Source organism: Lutjanus erythropterus, chromosome 22 (genome assembly GCF_056507025.1).
Source record: "Lutjanus erythropterus isolate fLutEry1 chromosome 22, fLutEry1.hap2, whole genome shotgun sequence".
Lineage (NCBI taxonomy): Eukaryota > Metazoa > Chordata > Actinopteri > Lutjaniformes > Lutjanidae > Lutjanus > Lutjanus erythropterus.
The window spans coordinates 2,566,277-2,586,719 of NC_139338.1; positions in this window are offsets into that span (position 1 = coordinate 2,566,277).

The following is a 20,443-nucleotide window of genomic DNA, read 5'->3' on the forward strand; positions in this document are numbered from 1 at the left end:
TAAATGCCTGTTTATATATACAAGAATTTCATATGGGGCAGCTTAACAAGAGCTCTCATTTAACAGCAGTGATGTGGCAGCAGATGTCTACATCATCTCATAATGATCAGTGTTAGATTACACTGATTAGATCAATTAAACAGTCAGTATCAGACCCAACATCAGATGAGAGACTGAGCTGCTGACTCTCCTCTGATGGCTGCTCGAGTGTGTGAGCGTTCAATTACATCAGGGACATCTGTAAATTGACAACATGATTTTATGTGATCAGTACTGACTCAAAACAAGAGGAACGGGTCAGAAACACGTCGAGTGAGTCCATGTTGTGAGGCTCTGCTGGCTGCTTTTCTTTTATTTACATAATGGAGTTAATCATCTTTAACCTCTAAACAGTGTAAATATATAGTATACATCATAGTGAGCAATTTGTATATGAGGCCAGTGTCATTTGAAGAGATAACAACAAGAAATAAAGCTTCTGTAAAATTGTAACTGATTTTTATTCATAACGTTGGCTTTTTGCCTTATGATGATAAGTGAGGGGAGGCCATGCATTAACCCATCATTTTTTATCACAGCATTACTGCCCTTAAGCACATGAATTGATGTAAAATGCTTTGGCCGTGCGAGAAATGGATGCAACAGAAACTGAAAACTTGATATTATTGCCTGTAAGGCAGCCAAGACTCAGACAAATAAACCTCAGATACATCATCATCACCTTTAAACAACATTCAGCACCAACCTCACACCTTAAATACCTCCTCAGGTCTGCTTTTAGAGTCAGGATTTTGACAACTTCATATCAAAGACCACAAGTATCTTTTTTTTTTTCATTTTTTTCATTCATTCATTCATGATTTCAGTGTTAACAAATGCATTTCCTTATATGATATTTTAATGGAGGGCAGAGGAAAGACAAGAGTTACATGCCTATAGACAGTAGAATTAGTAGGCGAGTCACCATGATGTCAACCATTGATTTGTAGACTACACTGTAAAAACAAAAAAGCTGAGAAAACTAAAAAATTCAAGGCAACAGACTGAAATAGATTTCTGAGTTTTTCAGCCCAACTCATTTGTGGCCAAGTTTGACCAACTACTGATATTTTGTTGAGGTAATTAAATTTTCTTATTTAGATAAACTTAAAGATTAGAATTTTAGAAACTCAATTAAAACTATTGAATTTTTCAGGCGCTATCAAAAAGACAAATCAGGTTTGTAGCTTACCGTGACCATTTTTTTTTTTATTTTTATTTTATTTACTTATTTATTTATTGCTTCTGAAACTCAAAGATTCAGCTTTATCTAAAGAAGAAATGAATTAAATTATCTCTCTCTCTCTTTACAAATAATATGTCAGCAAAACTTTTTAAGGTTTATTTCAAAACTTAAGAGTTCAAGTTGGGCTCAAACTGAAAAATCTATTGCAATGCCTTGCCTTGAAATTTTAAGTCATCTCAACTATTTTTTTTATACTGTATTGTTTTGAAGCCTTCTTGTGTTTTTGCAACTGGAGAATTCACAATACCAATGAGGTGGAGCTTGATTTTGGCTCGTCGATTCAGCAGGAAATAACTATGACCTGCCTGAACATGATCTCTCTCTCACTTGTGGTACAACTAAAATATGTTTCTGGAAACAGTTATGTGAGAAAGAGGTGATGTAGTAACATAATACTGATCCATTTTTAATCACCGTTGTCAAGTTGGATCTGAGTTTGGTTAGCCTTCTGATCATTCATTAAGAATGACCAACACAGTAGCCCCGCCCTGAAGCATACCCTGCTCATGCTCTATTTTACTGTAAATGGGTAGGCTCATTTTCTTGTAACACTCCATACAATCTGATTTTATTTTGCAGTCACTGTACTTACCCCCTGCTGGTCATTACAAAGAATGAAGGCTACAGCACTATAGCACTGGCTTCTCTTTTCAGACCTGGAAGGGCTCGAGACACAGCCTGTTCCCATTAGGAAGGACATACAGAAGTATCCACTGCCTTAACACCAGACTGAAGAGCGGCTGTGAGAAAATGAAACTTTGATTACATCAGATGACCAGCAGGGATGCATATTATTTTTTGCTGGTTGTTTTTTTTTTTTATGTTTGAAAACTGGTCACCATTCACTTCCATTGTTTGGGAGATTCTGCAACACTGTTTTCCTGTGAAACTCCAGCAGTGTTTTGTGGACTAAAAAAACTAAACCTGACTTTCAACTAATATGAAAGTGAGTAGATGATGATTGAACTATCCCTTTATTCCATCCTCAGAACTCAATTGTTTATGATGTTTTTTTATGAGTAGCAAAGAGGGAAGTGTTGTAATGATAAAGAAATCTTGTAACAAAAAAAAAAAAAAAAAAAAAAAAGTGTTGGACTGTCTGTCAGACAGGTATGCAGACAAACAAATGACACAGAGGAGGTAATTCTGGATTAATAGGTTCATTTACAGACAAATGTACTGGTGCTTATTTTTTTGGTACAACTAGTTGTTAATTAATGAAATGCTTTATTAGTATTAATATAACACCTGTGGTTCTCTGTATTTTATCATGTAGAAAATAAAGTGAGGAAGAGTCACATTAATTGGTCAATCCAACTACAGTACATGATATGTGGACACCCAAACTTGACACTTGACATGTGATGGCTGGAGATGTCATTGAGTTCAGGTCTCTGGGCAGGCCAGTCAAAATGAGAAGATGAGGAGGAGATGTCTAAAATACTGTCTGCTATGGCATTGAGATTTGCCATTGTTACACTTAAGTAACTCGAAGGGAAATTTCTGACTATAATCCATACTTTTGGTCATACAGTGTATTTATGTCTGTAGGATACCAGTAGGGGGTGCTGCCACATCATAACCAAATACCATATCAGAAGTTCTATGATGGGAAGACACTTTTGAAATCAGGATGTAAATAACAAAACTTCCATACTTATATATATATATATGTGTGTTTTCTATAGATACAAAAATGGAATAATGCACCAAAATCCTCAGATAGGTTTTATTAGAGCAAATAGATTTTTGTGAATTTGCAGAATCAGCCCAGCAGCATCACTAACACACTGTACTGAGACACTGAGCGAATAAATAGTGTGAAGAGAGAACAATAATGGAGTGGGGGATGTGTAAACAAGTGCGTGCAGGCACAGCGGTAACGCATAATTCATTCCCTTTAAGACATCTCCATTCACACTCCAGCAGCTTAATGCATTTCTCCACACAGATGGAAAGAGCTAAATTAAACGTCTGTCACTGCTCACATGCTGGAGGATCACCTGACATGGAGTGAGGTGTAAATGCATGCATGCGAGGGGCAGGAGGATGTTGTATAACTATACCTGTGAGGACCAAATGCCATCATGGGAATGTTTTGTCATGGTATCATGGTGATTTATTTATCACTACACAACACAGGGATGCACAACAAAATGAAAGTTGTAGAACCTTCATGCTGCATATCCACCATGGACCACAGGTAATTGAATTTATAATGGAATAGCATAAAATATAATATAAAATAAAACAATATACACACTTATTTACATACATACATATACATCCAGGAAATAATTCAGTAGTGCACAGGTTGAATAAACAGCAGCAACAAGATGATGATGACCATATGGTCGAAATCTTCACGTTAAAAGTTCAACATTTAATGTCCTTCAGCTGTGAGTGTGTTTGAGCACGAAGCGTGATGGATGTTAACACTTTACTGCAGCGTTTAGGCTTCAGGTCACACATGCAGGGGTGCCACAATGTAGGGGCATGAGTGCATCTCTATGTGTGGTCTAAAACAGGAGAGTAATACTCATTACCACTGAAATACAGAAATATATTCAGACATATACAGTGATTGCACTTGTAGATTTGTATATCATAGAAGACTGGACTACTGGCCAATCTAGTCTGCGCTCTCTGTCAGACCTTTTCTACCAACATGGATCCTGCTTTGTTCTGGTTTGTGAACAGAATTGTTCTAAGCATTTTGAAAAAAAGTGGAGTGGTTTAGAATCCAAAAAGTTGGTTCCCAGCTGGAACCAAAACTTAGCAGGTTTTCTTTGAGAACCAAATTTGACTTATCATGTTCTACAAGGTTGTTGTGCATTCTGCAGCACCCTCTGTTGATATTGTATCCTTGATTACAGTGGTTCCACTCAAAACTGGTGGATGCAACAAGGATGCAACAAGTTCAAGAACCAGAGCTAATTTGGTATTAAAGGAGCTCCATGAGTGCTCTTCTAGTTATTAATGCAGCTAATCAAGAAATAAAGGCTCAGATTGTGCCATGGACACACTAAGAAATGCGCAAGGTCAAAAAGCAAATATCTTCTAATGAAAAAAAAAAGATAACAAATGACAAAAATAACTGGATCTTATAATGCCACATAAGCTAGAAAAGAAGCTGCAAAATTAGAGCCCAGACTGAAAGGTCAACTGAGAAATAAAAAGAAGGAAAAACTAAAGCTTTAATCAAACACCACATAACTTAACAGACCTAATCTTCCAAATGACACACATATAAACACAGTGACTAGGTTCTAGACAGACACAAAGGGGAAATTTGACTAACAACATTAACCATCTCACAAACTTAAAAATATCCAAACATAAACAACTTATCAAAAAAAATTATACACATAGAAAGATTTAACTTTAACTCAACAAGTGTTAACAAAGCCAAGAAAAGAGACTTTTAAGAAGTCCCCCCCTTCTTCCATCTTCATGATGGTTCCTCCCACTTCCTGTGGGTGGTCCTTAAGAGGCCTTCTTTGACAGGTTTCAGGCATTTTGCCAGAGGAACTTGGAAACAAAACCAGAGGTAAGTGTTACTACAAATATAAAGATTGTACGTCAGAATGTTAACTACATTGTGTGCCCCCAAATTAGAAAGGGACAGCTTGCAGTAAGGTTGTAGATTGCATCTAACTGAATACTGTTTGTCTCACTCTCCCCTTCCAAGTGTGTAGAAGAAGCTGCAGTGGCTGTGAAACCAGCTGAGCTACTGTAGAAACATGGAAGTGCAACATGGTGGCCTCCATGGAAAAGGAACTGCTTCCTCTGTAGGTATAAGGGGCTCATTCTAAGGTAACAAAAACACCACAAACATCACAGTTCTTATTTTCAGGTGATTATACACTGATGAAAACATACAGATGAATATTACATTCCATTTCTGACATTTTCTGACAATAAATCCTTCTAAACCTTACACACTGGACTTTTAATACAAAATATCATCATAAGTGAATCTCTAGAGATACCTAGAGCAAAATTTGATTGAAAAGACATTGAAATATCTAAGAAACATTTGGTTTTGGTTAAAAGTGAAAGGTGAAAAGACGTCTTTTTCATGTACTTGAAAACTATTTAAGGACATCAATCTATGTCCGGTTGTAGTTGAACAAGAAAAGTAAAAAGACATCTTTTTCATGTTGTTAAAAAGACAATCAGATGGACTAAACAACAGCTAAAATTTATTTTAACATCTATGTTTGGGTTACATTTGGACCAAACTGGATGGACTAAACATGGTCCAATTTTCAGTTTCTTAATTTTGGGCTAAATTTGGACCACATCAGACAGACTAAACACAGTCCAAATGTAGATATCTATTTTGGGGCCAAAATTGGACCCAAATTTAAATCAGACGGACAGTGGCCCAGTTTTCAACATCTATATTTGGGTTACATTTAGACCAAACTGGATGCCAAATTTAGATGTCTATTTTTGGGTTACCAAATTGGATGGACTAAACATAGGTGTTCTAGTTTTTTGGTTACATTTGGACCAAATGTAAATAAAAGTTATTATTGAATTGGAAGGACCAAACAAGGCCCAGTTTTCAACATTTATATTTGGGTAACATTTGGAGCAAATTGGACAGACTAAGCACAGCCCAGTTTTCAATGTCTTTTTTTTGCCTAAATAAAATCCACAACAGACTGACCAGATTTAGCTCAGAGGAGAATGTTGAAACGATGTTTGGTGTTTGGTGGCATCATTTACATACACATCACCTGAGGGTCTTTTTTTTATTGCCTCCATGTAGAACTGGATCAATACAGTAAATAACAGAACAGTAAATATTGAGCAATAGCTGCATGGAATTCATGACCAGGTATTTTTAAAAAACAGGTTTTAATAAAATGATAAGATTGTATTTACTTACATGAGAAATGGAGTTGCCATATATGGCCCTGGTTTTACTCTGAAAGATGTGATACCGATGGAGAAAGCTATCATCCTGATTGATTAGTGATCAGAGCATGTATGTTGCTTTATTGATTTAGCTCTGTAATAGGTGGTACAATCGTGTAGAGCTGTATTTTGTACAACACAGGCTTTTGAATTATTGTGGTGTTTTGTTGTTCTGTTTTCCATCAGTATTGTTGCCTCTTGTGGTGTGCATGGATGTCAGACGTCATGGTTTGTATTATAAATACATTATGTATTATGTATATGTATGCACAGCTCCGTTGCCTCAGCCTGGTGAGATAAATGTAGTTTACTGTCATAAAATCCACAGAGACTACTGGTAGGTTTAGTGCACACTTGTGCAGCACCTAATGTATTTATAACACCTCTGTGAACTATAAGCTTCAGTAAAGGAAGTGTGTTCTCATTTTACTGCTGGCTGGGGCCAAAGTGCCTGTACCTGTGTTTTTATACAGTGAGGGTGTCAAGTGGCTGTTGCCGTGTGTGAAGTCACATGTTGTGATTGGCTGAACATCTTTCTCTTTACAGGAGAAAATCTACCTTTACGTGATGGTGAGTTAAATGCTGCATTTCAGCAGAATATGTGTTGTTTCATTTAGTGATGTTTCTATATAACATGCAAATTAATCACCGTAAAAATAAGATGCCAAAGTGGCCAAAAGCTAAATTAATGCACTTTTAGTGTGACATTTAGGATTAAGTGTTTGTTAAAAGTGTCTGCTACAAAAAGACTTCTGTCAGTAACACTTTGAATAAGAATACATAAAGACATAAAATATGTAAAATTATGAAAAAAATCAACAGAAAAGGTGAAAAAGATTATGTAAAAGACACAAGACAAAAACAACGTAATAAGACATATGATGAAGAAACTGACAAACCAAGATGACAAGCCAAAAATGACAAACAAAAAAACTTGATGAAAAACGACGAAAATGATATAATAAGATGAAAACAACGCAAAAGACATAGGACATAGTAGGGACAAAAGACAAAGGAAGAAAAAAATTATGTAACAACATGACAACAACGTAACAGGACATAACAAGTCAAAAATGACATAAGATAAAATTTATGTGACAAGACTAAAACAAAGTAAAAGATATAAGAAGACGAAAACATCATAACAAGATAAAAACAACAAAAGAAGATGAAAACAATATAAAAGACATAAGAAGCCAACAACATAACAAGTCAGTCATGATGTGATGAGTAATACAACATGATCACTAACTGTGCGGTTGCAATGTTTTCAGCTCATTGTTGTTTTATGGCCTGTCTCTCACAGATCTCATCACCATCATTTCCAGTAGCAGACAGGGATTTTTTTTCCAAGAAAATGTTCTTTGTCTGTTGGATGTGTAACAGTTGTAGTGTTAACAGCTTATTGTGCTGCCCCAAGTGCCCAAAAGTTAAATTAATGCCGCTTTAATGTGAAATGCAGGATTACATTTTATCTCCTCAGACAGACAGACAGACAGACTGGCATCTGTCAGTAACACTTTGAAAAATAAAAATAAAGACAACTGCAAAACACACTGTAGTGTGTTGTTGTGTCCAGCAAAGCATGACAACTTCACACATTTGATGTCACCAGGGGAGCCCTTGTTAGCACGAGCAGCATATGTTAACAGCTCCATCGTGGTCACGTCCAGCCAAGCTTCTGTTCTCCAGGGAGCGGCTGGGATAATCCGCGGCAGAAGCCTCACATCTGCTGGGCTCGGCTCCGACTCCGGCTCAGCCTCCTGGTATCCCCCGTGAGCGGTGGATCACTGCCAGCGTGGACAAGACTTTAGTCAGTTCACGCTGCTGATGCTGGATCACTGGCCAGTTCACAACATGTTTAAATTAACCGAATCAAAGCTGAAAGAGCTCCTGTTAAATGATGGCAGATATATTTGTCATTAAAAGGTAAAAACAGGCAAAACTTAATATGACCATCTGGAAAATTCACTTGTCTTCAAGTGTTAAAAGAAAATTCAGGTTTATTAAAACTTTTTATTTTTGTAATTTGTCATTTCATTTAAAAATCATTTTGATATCTGGCAACATGATAATGTCACTACAACAAAGTCATAAAAAGAAAAAGACAAGAAGCAGTCAGACTGGTTGTAAACATGTCAACTGTTTCTCCAGATTATTTAATCCACTTGATTTATTCATCAAAGAGAGCACAACTGAAATGTTACTAATATTTCCTCACTGTTCAGGGAAAAAAAATGCGCTTGCACAAATCCAAGGCAGTGAGCATGAGTCTGCTGCTAAACTCACATACTGCTACAAATATCCAACCAAGGGCGGACATTTCATGTCATAGTTAGTTGGGACAATAAATGTGTCCCAAGACAACTATGGGGACAGCCATGTTGTCACAAAGTTTCAGATGTACAGCATGTTCCCATAGGCAGAGTAAAAGCTGTCAGTCTCCCGCCTGAGGTGCACAGTGTGAGGGGAGATGGAGACATGCTCTGCTGCTGCCAGAGGAGGGCTGACTAAGATTACAGCACTCATGGAAATAAATTACAAAATAAGAAATTTGTTAGTGTTTCTCACTTTTTCCCTGATGGTCTGAATAGTTTGCTAGATTTGTTGCTAGTTACTTAATTCTTAAAATGAATACTTTGTTGTTGTTTTTTTGGCATTTAGGTAGTGGAGCAAACCAATGTGAGGCATGAGGGGGAGGATGCAATCTTTAAAAACTTGAAAATTGTTTGGTTCTATAATTGGTAAGTGTGCTTTGCTGACAATTCAGTCATCTCTGGATATTGGTAGGGATGGCCCTACCTAATCCAGTAATCTGCCCACTCCTTTTCTGCCACATTGCTCTGCTGAGGGCCATCCTCTTACTGCTGCTATCTGTTGCTGTTCATTCAGCATTTCATAAGCCCCACCTCCACTCAGCATGCACCTGTAGGTCCAGAGCCTAGAGGTCTACTTCCCTAAGTCGTCAGTAGTTCTCAACTTTTTCAAGTCAAGACCTGCCAGAATAATCATAATGGTGTTTGCGGCCCCACAAAAAAATCTATAAGGCAGAAAATCAGGGGGTACGTCACACATCTCTTAAATTGCATCCCTGCATCCTTCACGTGTCGCTTCCTTGCGTCTTAGTCCCTCCCACCAAGAATTCATGGAGGGTCCGCTTTCCTTTACTCACTATCTGTGGATTTCAAGATACAGGACTTAACAGTGAGCTCACTATGTAGGAAAACAAAAACTTTTGGACACTACTCTCTGCACCCTTAATTACACCATTACTGTTGTTTTTCTTTCAGTGCATTATCATATATCGTTCTTGCTTAGTGACCATTGGTTATACACTATGTTTCATGATGCATTGTGGGAGTTCACTATAAAGGATGTAAAAAATATTAAATTATATTCAGACAACTCTGCAAAACTGAAAACTCACTATGCACAGGACTATAGTGAGTAGTTAGTGATTTTGGACACAGACGCAGTCTTCATTTCCTGAGTCTCCTGTTGGCCCGAGTCTTGATCTGGAATATTTCTTCTGAGAAGTCATTCCATTTGACAGCTTGCAAAACTGTTCAGAGCTGCTTGGTTAAACATGACACTGTGGCACAAAAGTGCCAGAAAAGAAAGAGTTTGCGTGTGTGTTCAGTTAGAACTTGTGGGCACGCACACTTTGACTCTCATAAACTCACTAAATATAAACAAATTGGTCTGGTACAGGTGATGTAATGTCAGAAACATTCCCCAGTCAGTTCCCATCATGCATGCTGGACTTTGTAGTTTAAGTTTGCTATATGTTTTATTTTTTATTTTAACTTACGTTACAGGGACATCTCCTGAAGTTATGCAATAAGGGTACCCTCAAAGTCATAGTCATAGTTTGGTTGGGAGTGAGAACAGGCTGGGAGTTTAGAGATTATGACATGCTCTTTTCCACTTTTGTCCAACAAAACCTACATTGTGCTGCTGCCAGTGTCAGTGGCTGCTTTCTCAATATGGGTCTGTTTGGGGTTGACCGCATTTTGAGTTGTGTATAGACAAAATGATTGAAGTTGGTTCTACAGATCATGTCTGGTGCTTTTAGCCACATTAGACTTCCTCTTCAGCATTGCCACCTACACTTAATTTGGTGAGTACAGTTATGATGATCTCTTAGTCCACTCTTTGTTGCTTTTCAACACCCTATAGAAGGAGGCTCTCTCCAGTCTGACACTGTGTCAATTTAAAATCCCAGTCCATTGAAGTGTGTCAAAACTGCCATTTTCCTTCTGTCTGTTTTTTTTCGTGTGTCTTACTCTCAGTCACTTTGTCTCTCCTCTGCAGGCAATTTAAAACATGTCACTGCTGTGAGGCTTGAGACTCAGAATATCAATACATCGTCTAGTCCAGCCTTCTAAAAATAAATGAACAGAGAGGGGAGGGGATATGGTGTCCACATCACTTAAGAAGACATACATGTGGGAAAGCAGAGAAGCATCCATGGCAGATTTTGATGGGATTTGATACGGTTGTTCATCTTTACTGGTGTAAATGCAGGTCATGAGATAATGACTCTAGAGTTGACAGCTTCTTGTCAAAGAGCAAACGAGACTAAAATATAAAGCCCTGTCTGGCTGCAATGTTCATTACTCCTCACCATAAGAATGATAGACAGGCCCGACAACAAACTCATCATGTTTGCTCTTCAGACTCACCAGTAGTACAGCACGAAAGGTGATAGAAGTTGATTTAAAGTAGAATGAACCTTTCATGAAATAGAGAGGCATTAATGTGGCCTGTAACTCTCATTACAATCTACTGGAGTTCAATCAATTAATCATTAATAATACACAAGATACAAAATGCACTTTTTTCTCTGTTTAAGTTTTATTTAAACAATCATAGAGGCACATTTGGACTTGGGCAGCATCTGTTTTTTCATACCTTCCTGACATGAGGGCATACAGTACACTCTTAGAAACAAGGGTTCCAAAAGTGTTCTTCCTGAGGTTCTAACCAGAACCATTTGCTTCTGCATAACCCCTTTTTTGAAGAAGGGTTTGTTGAGGTTTCTTTGTATGACTAAGGGTTCCATTAAGAACCATTTTTATCCAAAGAACCATTTTTAGAGGAAAGTGACTTTCAAGGATTATTTAAATCCTTGAATTCTTTCATTTCTGGGTTTTTGTACCATAATCCCGGTATAGGATTCTCAGTAAAACCCCCTTGGTGGATTCTGGATAAAACCTTTGGAATATAAAAAGGATCTTAACAGACTGCCCCACGTGTGTTCTTGATAAATCCTGTGGAATATCTCAGTTGAACTCCCTCGGTGTGTTATTGTTAATACCCTTACAGGTGGAAAGGTTCTGAGTGTAACCCATTACACCACAGAAGGGTTCTCTGTAAAACCTCTCATAGGGGCTTCTGGGTGAAACCTTTCACAGATGGTTCTGGGTAGAACTCTCTCAAGTGATTCCAAGTGGAACCCTTGTAAAATGTTCTATCAGGAACTAAAAAGGGTTCTACTATTAGGACAAGCCAAAGAACTCTTTGTGGTTCTAGTTAGCACCTTTATTTCTAAGAGTGTATTATGATGGTGTTTGTGCAAAACTTCTGTAATGTTTGGGACTGGCCACTGCCTGCCGAGGCTGATTGTCTTTGCTATTGGTCGAGGCTGTGACTCCGCCCACTCAAAGTTCACCAAATTTGAACTCAATAATGGAACACATCATTGATTTGTGCATGTGTGACCGGGCCTTAAAAAAGCTCAGCTTTTCTCTACTACCCTATAGAAAGTACTTCCTTTACACAGATGGAGCTGACTGTCATAGCAACATTATTCCTGCAGCTTGGAAACAACACACACTCAGGAGCTTTGCTTTTGTCTTGATAAGCTGCAGCTTTTATTCACTGAGAAACTCAAACCTAAACTGTACATTTACTGCCAGACAGACAACTTCAATGCTCATCTTTTCCTCCATCATCATTCTGCTCCCTCCGCTGCTACACACTCACTCTAACCACTCAGTAGTCTGTTTCTTCATGTAACATCTGAGCTCAGTTAGAGCCCACCCTGAAGAGCCAAGGGTCGTCTAGACTGGGAATCAAACAGGAGATCTCTCACAGAACGCGCAGTTGCAGTATCCATTCAGTTATAGGGCAAGGCCGGCTAGCGAGCAGTCATACAGCTGATTTTTGTGTTTTACATTAGTTTACCTTCATCATCATCAGGACTAAACCTGAAAAACAGGAGCAGAGGTATTTTTCTTTTTTATTAGTTAGTCGTGTAACTTTATTCCCGATGTTTCTCAGCTCAGCTAGGTGGTCTTGTTCACCAGTAGAGTGTCTGACCTCTGGTGGAGCATGCTGTGTACTGCAATACATCAACTTATTGCAGCATCTCCACATCAGTTTAACAGAATGAAGAGTGTCTGTATAATTGATCATACCTTCAGGATTCTTTAATACGCGGGTATACCATTATATATTTACTACTGCCCAAGCCAGTGATACACGAGATATGAGAAACAATACATGAAGCACAAACAATTTAAAAGAACAGAATAATATGTCTGCTGTGCATCTAGACTCACATAGCCAGATGGATCTCAGCGCTGGAAAAACGTCTGGCTCTACATACACACATTCTGCTATAGGAGAAAAAAAAACACCTTGCCTTGTTTGCATTTTTTTAAACCAATTACACATATCTTGGATGGTGCTAAGCCAAGGATACAGAAATGGTGCAAAATAGTGTCAAGGGGGAACTTTTAGTGGAACATTTGCATGTTGGTAGGTGAGCCCCTGGCAAAATGACTACATCACTGGTAACAGCTGTTAGCTTCATACTATTAGCCTCCCAGGTGCAGCTGGAGGTTGCAGCTTGAAGGTTGTTCTTGTTTCCCAGGGACTTTGAAAACATAGATAGTTCCATCGTTGGCCCTGATACCGTGGCCCATGGTGAAACTATCTATGTTTTCAAACTGTGCATCCTGTGAGTCAGACTACTGTGTGTCTGACTGGTATGGCCTCCGTTTGCAGGGCTGCTGATGTCAAATGCTAGTCTTCGCTGATGTAGTTGCATTTAACGCAGTCCAAAAATCAGTTGTTGTAGTCATCTTGTAAGCTGAAAGAAACTTTGTCTTAGGTTCACCTTTCTTTTTATTGTGTTGCTTTCACACATGGCTAGAAGTTGTACCTCTTGAGAGGATGCAATAGTCTGGTTCAGTGTAGTAAAGTAGCTGACAAAATTCCTCTGTGTTCACAACTGGTATCGGCCTCAAAGCCTCCGAGTCATTGCCTCAGATGATACACATCACTACAGCCTCCTTCTTTGGGAGGATGATGTACTGCTTTTGACTTGCATTGCAACTGTTGGATGCTGACTGTTCAGGTGGTACAACACTGACTGTACTGGAGCTGTATTCAAGCTGGTGTCGCTATATTTACACTGAGCATTGTCCTCTGTTTTGGTTGTTGGTTTGGTTCCCTTAATAGGATTTGTTGACATCAAAGAAATACATAATATTGACAGATATAGGTTTTACATGACCACATTTCTTGTCATTTTTTATCTCTGCTTAAATACAGCTCTGTCACATTGTACTATAATACAGTGCAGAATTCTAACCTGTATGGTAGAAGAAACTGTATTAAATGATCTACAGGGCTGGTCAGAATGCTGGCACATTGGTCATTAATAAAGCCACAAAGATAAACAGCCGCTTGATAGAAAAATATAGTTTCCAGCCTTTAGGAGAACTGATAACATTACTCTTGATATTGACACTTCACCTCCACGCTGTTTTCTCCAGGTGCCACAAATCCCTCTCTTAAACCAGGTGAGAAATATCAGCTCTCTCCATAACAATCCTGTTATGCCTGAATAAAGCCATTAGGGAAAGTTAAGGTAGAAAATCCATGTCTGAGCCTGCATTTATCAAGTACCTCAGAGGAGGAAATTGGTCCTAACAGGCCAGAAATTCAGAGTATCACATCACATTTTGGTCTTACTTTTAGGGCTAAAAGCATTTCAATCATCTTTTTCAATTTAGAAAATTTCTTCTCAGAAAATGTTTAGGAGTTGCCAATAGATGGTGTTCAGGCAGACATAAAGCACAATTCTGCGGGAGGTGAGAAATATTCATGATGCTCATTAAAAAGCACAGTTTAAAAACTTAATTTTTTTTTTGATGGGCTTTGTGTGGGATGCAAAGGAGAGAGAGTGCTCTGCCATGCAGCAACAGGGAAAATGTGATTTCATACAGTGATAAAAGAGGTAGGTTTGTACGTTGATGCTAAGGACATGTCCATAGCAATATTTTGGGAGGACAGAATTGTCTCTACCAATAAACAAACTCTTTTACATATGTTTTGAGTGAGCATTTGTTAAAATGTTGTTTCAAAACCATGGACAGTGCTGAGAGAGAACAGCTGTTTCTACGCACCGCTGATTTTAGCACCGAATCTTTCATAAATTAAAAAATATTTAGTGCTCTGATAGTGTTATGTTCTTATGAGAGTGCTCTGATTAACAAATGTATTATTTGATTTTGAAAGAGTAGCTTTAGGGCTTGTGTCCATATAGCATTTGTCTCAGTGCACAAGCACTTCATCCCAGCACACTGCCAGAGGAAAACATGATGAGTACACACACCCTTATGTTGTTGTTATTTAGGCTATTTAGATGTGACTAAATCAATTAATTTTATTTTATGGAAAGCTGCACCCTTGACACGTCCTCGCCAGGTTAGAGACTGGGCAGTTGTGAACCCTCCTGATGCTGAGAACAAACCTCCAACCTTGGTTACAAGCAGTATTTTATAATAGTGACTTTTTTTTTAGCTCATCAGACAATGTGCAGATTCATTCATTCATAATAATTTCTTGCTCACTCATAAACATGCACTTACACATTTGGTAAACAATCTCTATTAATTTTAACTCCATGTAAAGTGAATAAACGTGAAACGGGCAGCATGTGGACAACAAAACACATTCAGGACTGGAATGGAAATTTCAAAGGAGTACATCACAGCTGTACCATTGTTGTTGGCCAGTATTTCATTTTAGCATATGTCCTTAATCTCTGACATATTATGGTCATTTTATGATTTAGTACAGTAAATATGTTACAGATTTATTACTCAGAAATACAGTTGTTTCTGAGCCTTCTCTACCAGGGTGGAGATGTGAGATGTCCATGACAGGCTCTCTATGATGTTAAAATGGTTCATCTGCTATGTAGACAGGAGTGTGTGTCTTTGCTTCCTTTTTCCTAAAACCAGCAATCAACAGCGTGATTTGGAGAGATTTGAAAAATACTGTTCCTGAATGTCAGACTCAGTATTTATCAGACAGATGAAGCCAGCAGTTAAAAATTCCATGTCTCAAAAGAGCTGTAGTTCAACAACTTACCACAATGAATGAACCACTAATGATACGCTGGTTCTTATTTTCCTCTAGTGCTTCACTTTCTTAAAGACTATTATCATTGAACTGTGTCATTCCAACAAGCCTTTTGCCACAAGATGCCCACTCCTCTAATGAGTTTGGCCCTGAACCACCGGCTCAAGTGCTTGTTGGAGCTGTTTTCTAAGCCAGAGGGCTTTTCACCACTGTACTGTTGTCCAAAAGAGCCCCAGCTCTTCAGAGGACATTCAGTTTTTCTATCTTTTTGCACCTCATTTTAATGACCCTCAACTACTAATGATGGTGATGATGTTTGGTCCATCCAACAACAGCTACAGGCCAGACTGCCATGGTTTAGTGACCTCCTGACCTTTCTTTTAGCACCACCTTTTATTTTATTGCGTCATTTTACAGGAACACTGGGCACTGATTAAAGAGGACCTGTTATGTCATTTCCAGCTCTGCATTTTCATTCTGGACTCCACTAGAGTACCATTACATGATTCACAGTTCAAAAACATCCTTATTTATGGTATACTGACCCTTCATGCAGGCCCTCTATTCACCCTCTATCTGAAACAAGTCTAGCTCCTGTCACTTTAGGCTCCCCTTCTTAAAAGCCCACCTTTTTCTGATTTCAAGCTTCCCAGAAGCCTTCCAAGGGGATAGACCCATTTTCATCCTCACTAATTATTGTACTGTACTGTACTGGACTGTATTTCATGGAGAAAATATTTTCTGGTCTTCCCTGTGTTGTCCTCCGGCTGCTCTGCCTCAACTGTCAGCGATTTATGCTACAGAGTTTTCTGGTCAACAGACAAGTTTTACATGTTGTTAGCAGCTACTGTAGCTGCTAATTGGCTAGTTAGTCAGTCTGGCTATGTAAGACTACAACACCCAGAGTGCTTCTGTGCATCATCTAAGCATGGAAAATGGTGATATTAGACACTGAATGTAATAAATATACTGTTCATCAGACCAAAAATGAGGTAAGAATTAGGTTGTAAAAACAATTGGAGTGGAGAGTGTACAAGAGTACAACTTTGCTACTTCACACAGTGATTCTGGTGAATCATATTTTATGAATGACATTTTTTCTGGTTTATGGAGTTAGCTGATGGACAAAGTTTTACTAGTTGTTAGCACTTATTAGTTAGCTACATCACTCACGAACTGCTAGTTAGCTCAGTTAGCTCAAGTCAAGATGCCTGTCCATCAGAAACTCTGTAAATCACTGAGAGCAGCAGGACATCAGAGGGAAATAAGAATATATAAAACTTCTTTACAACTAGAATAGCCATTTCTGAGTCAAACTGATTGCAAACATAATCCTGACCAGGCCATTTGAGCGAAGACAGCCCAAGCAGATGACCGTATAAAGAAATACACGACATGCCTACGTTAACCATCATCTAACAAAAGAATACCTTATTATTTGACACTTTGGCCATGTTATATGTCAGAAAATCATGAAAGGTCTCCTTTAAGAAGCACAACACAATGACAGAATATATAATGACCACAGCTGGAGCCAATTATAGAGAAAAGAGCACTTCATTTCATTTGATTTGTTTCCATATCCATTTTTTATTTTCTCTGTCAAATGTCTTCACCTTTGTTGGAGTGTGACAGAGCACCCTCACTGCTGCTTTTCACACTTTTACCAGCTGCTTGGCGAGGCTCTACATTATCAAACAAAGTGGACTTTTCACACCAGCAGCACGAACCCTGCTGGCCTACACGCCTCCAACACTGTGCACGTATTCTCCATTCATCTGCACTTTGATTAAAGCCCTCCAGGAGGGACATGACTATTTATACCACTCCTCTGCAGTGGTCCTGTTCTGAGGCATGTATTTCTAATGAAGATTTGCTACAGCCTAAATGAATGATGCAGGGACGGTAGATCACATTCACTCCTCTAGGGAAATTTAGGGGCCGTGCTGTGAGGGTGCCTACCTGACCTATAAAGACCAGTGGACGAGAGCTGTTGGTAGAAAAGTTCGTATGAGAACAGTGAAAGTTTCTAACTCACGACCTGTTTTGTTTTTTGGAAGAAAGTAATGGAACACTTCAACATATCAAACCCAAATGTGACAGTTCTAACTTTGTTCACTGAAATATTCCCAAAATAGCCATTTTGATTCACTGAATTAATTGAGCCTGACATGATGCTTGTGTGTAGACCACAAACATCTTGTCTGCATCATGCTTGGATGACAACAGTGTTTGCACTACTTGTTTGTTGAAATGTTTGTCTATACTGCCTCTCTCTTGTCCGCACATTTTAAAGCATCAGCAGAAAATGAGCAGACAAACCTGTGCAGTGTGCAGTTTTCCTTTGATATGGAGCTATTTTTACATCAACACCATGCATGTGACTGTAGCATAAGCACGACAGCGTGCACAGAGGGAGTGTCAGTGGCTGTGTTCAGAGCAGAGAGGAAAGTTTATATCACATCAACACTTCTGTCCATACTCGCACACTCCCTTTCTCATGGTAGTCCTGAGCGCGATCTCTCGTTGTGAGTCCACATCATGCAGGGGTTTTTCAGCAGTTCATACCAGGCTTCAAATCTAAGCCACCGCTGGTTGTGTATGCGGTATGTCACTTGATGCTGCCCAATCAGAATCTCAACAAAAGACATTGGTGTCTAAAGACTGTAATGACTTAGAGAAATTGGTGAAATCAGCTAGGGTGGGGCATCAAGTCCACTCTACTGTGGGTGTAGGGTGTATATTTTTTTAGCGGCACAAAGCCAAATTAAGGGGGCATGGTGGCCATGGCCACTGTATACAGTTAGTATGTAAGATGTATTTGGGACACAGAATTTTTAAGTTCATTATGGATAATAAACTGGAAGCTGATACAGTGATGTGGAGTGAAGTATTATTCTTGGCTTTGCATTAGTCTAATAATCCAAACACTGTTTCCAGTCACAAGTTGCTCTGTAATAAAATAATGAGAAATGTAATTTAGAAATGAATTGATTTCTTCCTTCTGTCACTTTGACACTGTTATGTTAATATATTTTGGATTTATAGTGAAAATAATATCAGGTTACATTTAGTTTGGTGCTGTAGAAAGTGTTCTATCTGGTGTTAAACCCATCTAAATGTTGGTAAAACATGAATTCTTGCCACAAGTCTTCATGCTCTGCAAAAGCAATCCAGTGTTTCAGTGTGTGTAATTTCAGGCTTGATACAGATCTAAATGACAGGAACACTGTTCCAGGCGAGGTACTGGAGAGCGAGAGATTTTTCCTCGACAGAGCCCCACCTTATTTTACAGCCAGCAGTGACAAGGTGACTTTGCAGGGTTGAAACCGTATCAGATACCTCGCTGTGGATAACAGTTTAAAGGCACAACCTCCCTTGATTATGTCACCCTGGCTGTAATTTGTACCTACCGTGTAAAGAAAGTCCCTGCGTTTTCTGCTCCCACCCCTCCATCATTGTGTGTGAAATGAAGTGAAAATCTAAATGAATTCTCGGGACAATCACTGCCACCCACAGTAAATTTCTCTTCATCTTGTCCTGGTCACAGTTGGATTTTCCATTACATGCACTTTATCAGTGTACATGTGTTGAGATTCAGAGCACGAGGCTGCCATCCTGCTGCCCCTCGAATACCAGCCTTCAGCCTTATATTCTTAAAGGGACAGTTCATTGCAAATCCAACACACATATCTTTCCTCTTACCTGAAATGCTTTTTATCCATTTAGATTGTTTTGATGTGAGTTGTCAAATGTCAGAGTCAGAGAATCTGATGTAGAGATGTCTGCCTTCTCTTGAATATAATGGAACTACACTGAATAGCCACAACATTAAAACCACCGACAGACAAGGTGATTAACATAAATCATCCTGTTACAATGGCGCCTGACAAGTGGTGGGATATATTAGGCAACAAGGGACCAGCCTTTCAAGTTGATGTGTTGAAAGCAGGAAAAATGGGCAGTGTGAGGATCTAAGCAACTTTGACAAGGGGAAAACTGTGATGGCTAAACGACTGGGTCAGAACAGAGACAGTAGGTCATGTGGGATGCTCCCAGTATGCAGAGCTTAGTGCCTACCAAAAGTGGTCAAAAGAAAGACAACCAGTGAACTGGCAACAGGGTCACGAGTGCCCAAGGTCCACTGATGCGTAACGGAAGAAAAGGTGAGCCAGTCTGATCCCATGGATCCCTGGCTATGATAGAAAGATGCCATCGGAGCTTGCCACTTATGGGGCTGTGCAGCTGCAGACCGGTCAGATTACCCACGGTGAACCCTGTCCACCACCGAAAGTGCCTACAGTAGACACATGAGCATTCAGAATTGGACCATCAAGTGATGGAAGAAGGTGACTAGGTGTTGACAAGGTGTTGACTTGGCCTCCAAATTCCCCAGATCTCAATCCCAAACCATGGAGGCCCAACTTCACAAATTACAGGTCTTAAAGAATCTGCTGCTTGGTCCTGGTGTCAGATACCAAAGGGCACCTTCCAAGGTTTGTGGAGTCCATCCGGAGGCAGCACTAGGGCAACCTAGATAATATTAGACAGGTGATGTTATGCACAGGTGTAGATGGCACCCAGCTTGTGATGCTCTAAGTGACAAAAAATACATTTGAAAAATTCAGCAGTAGAGTCTCAGATATCATGACCCATTTACTCAAGAGCACCATTAGCCAAGTGTCATCTAGTTCCATTATATCCAAGAGAAAGCAGGCAGTATTACAGGTAAACAGGAAAATATGTATCTTTGATTTGGGGGTAGATTTTGGGTCCCTTTAATATTTCCCTTTCTCATGAGATGTTGATCTGTAAAGTGTTGTGAAAAGAAAATCCCACACACTGCTC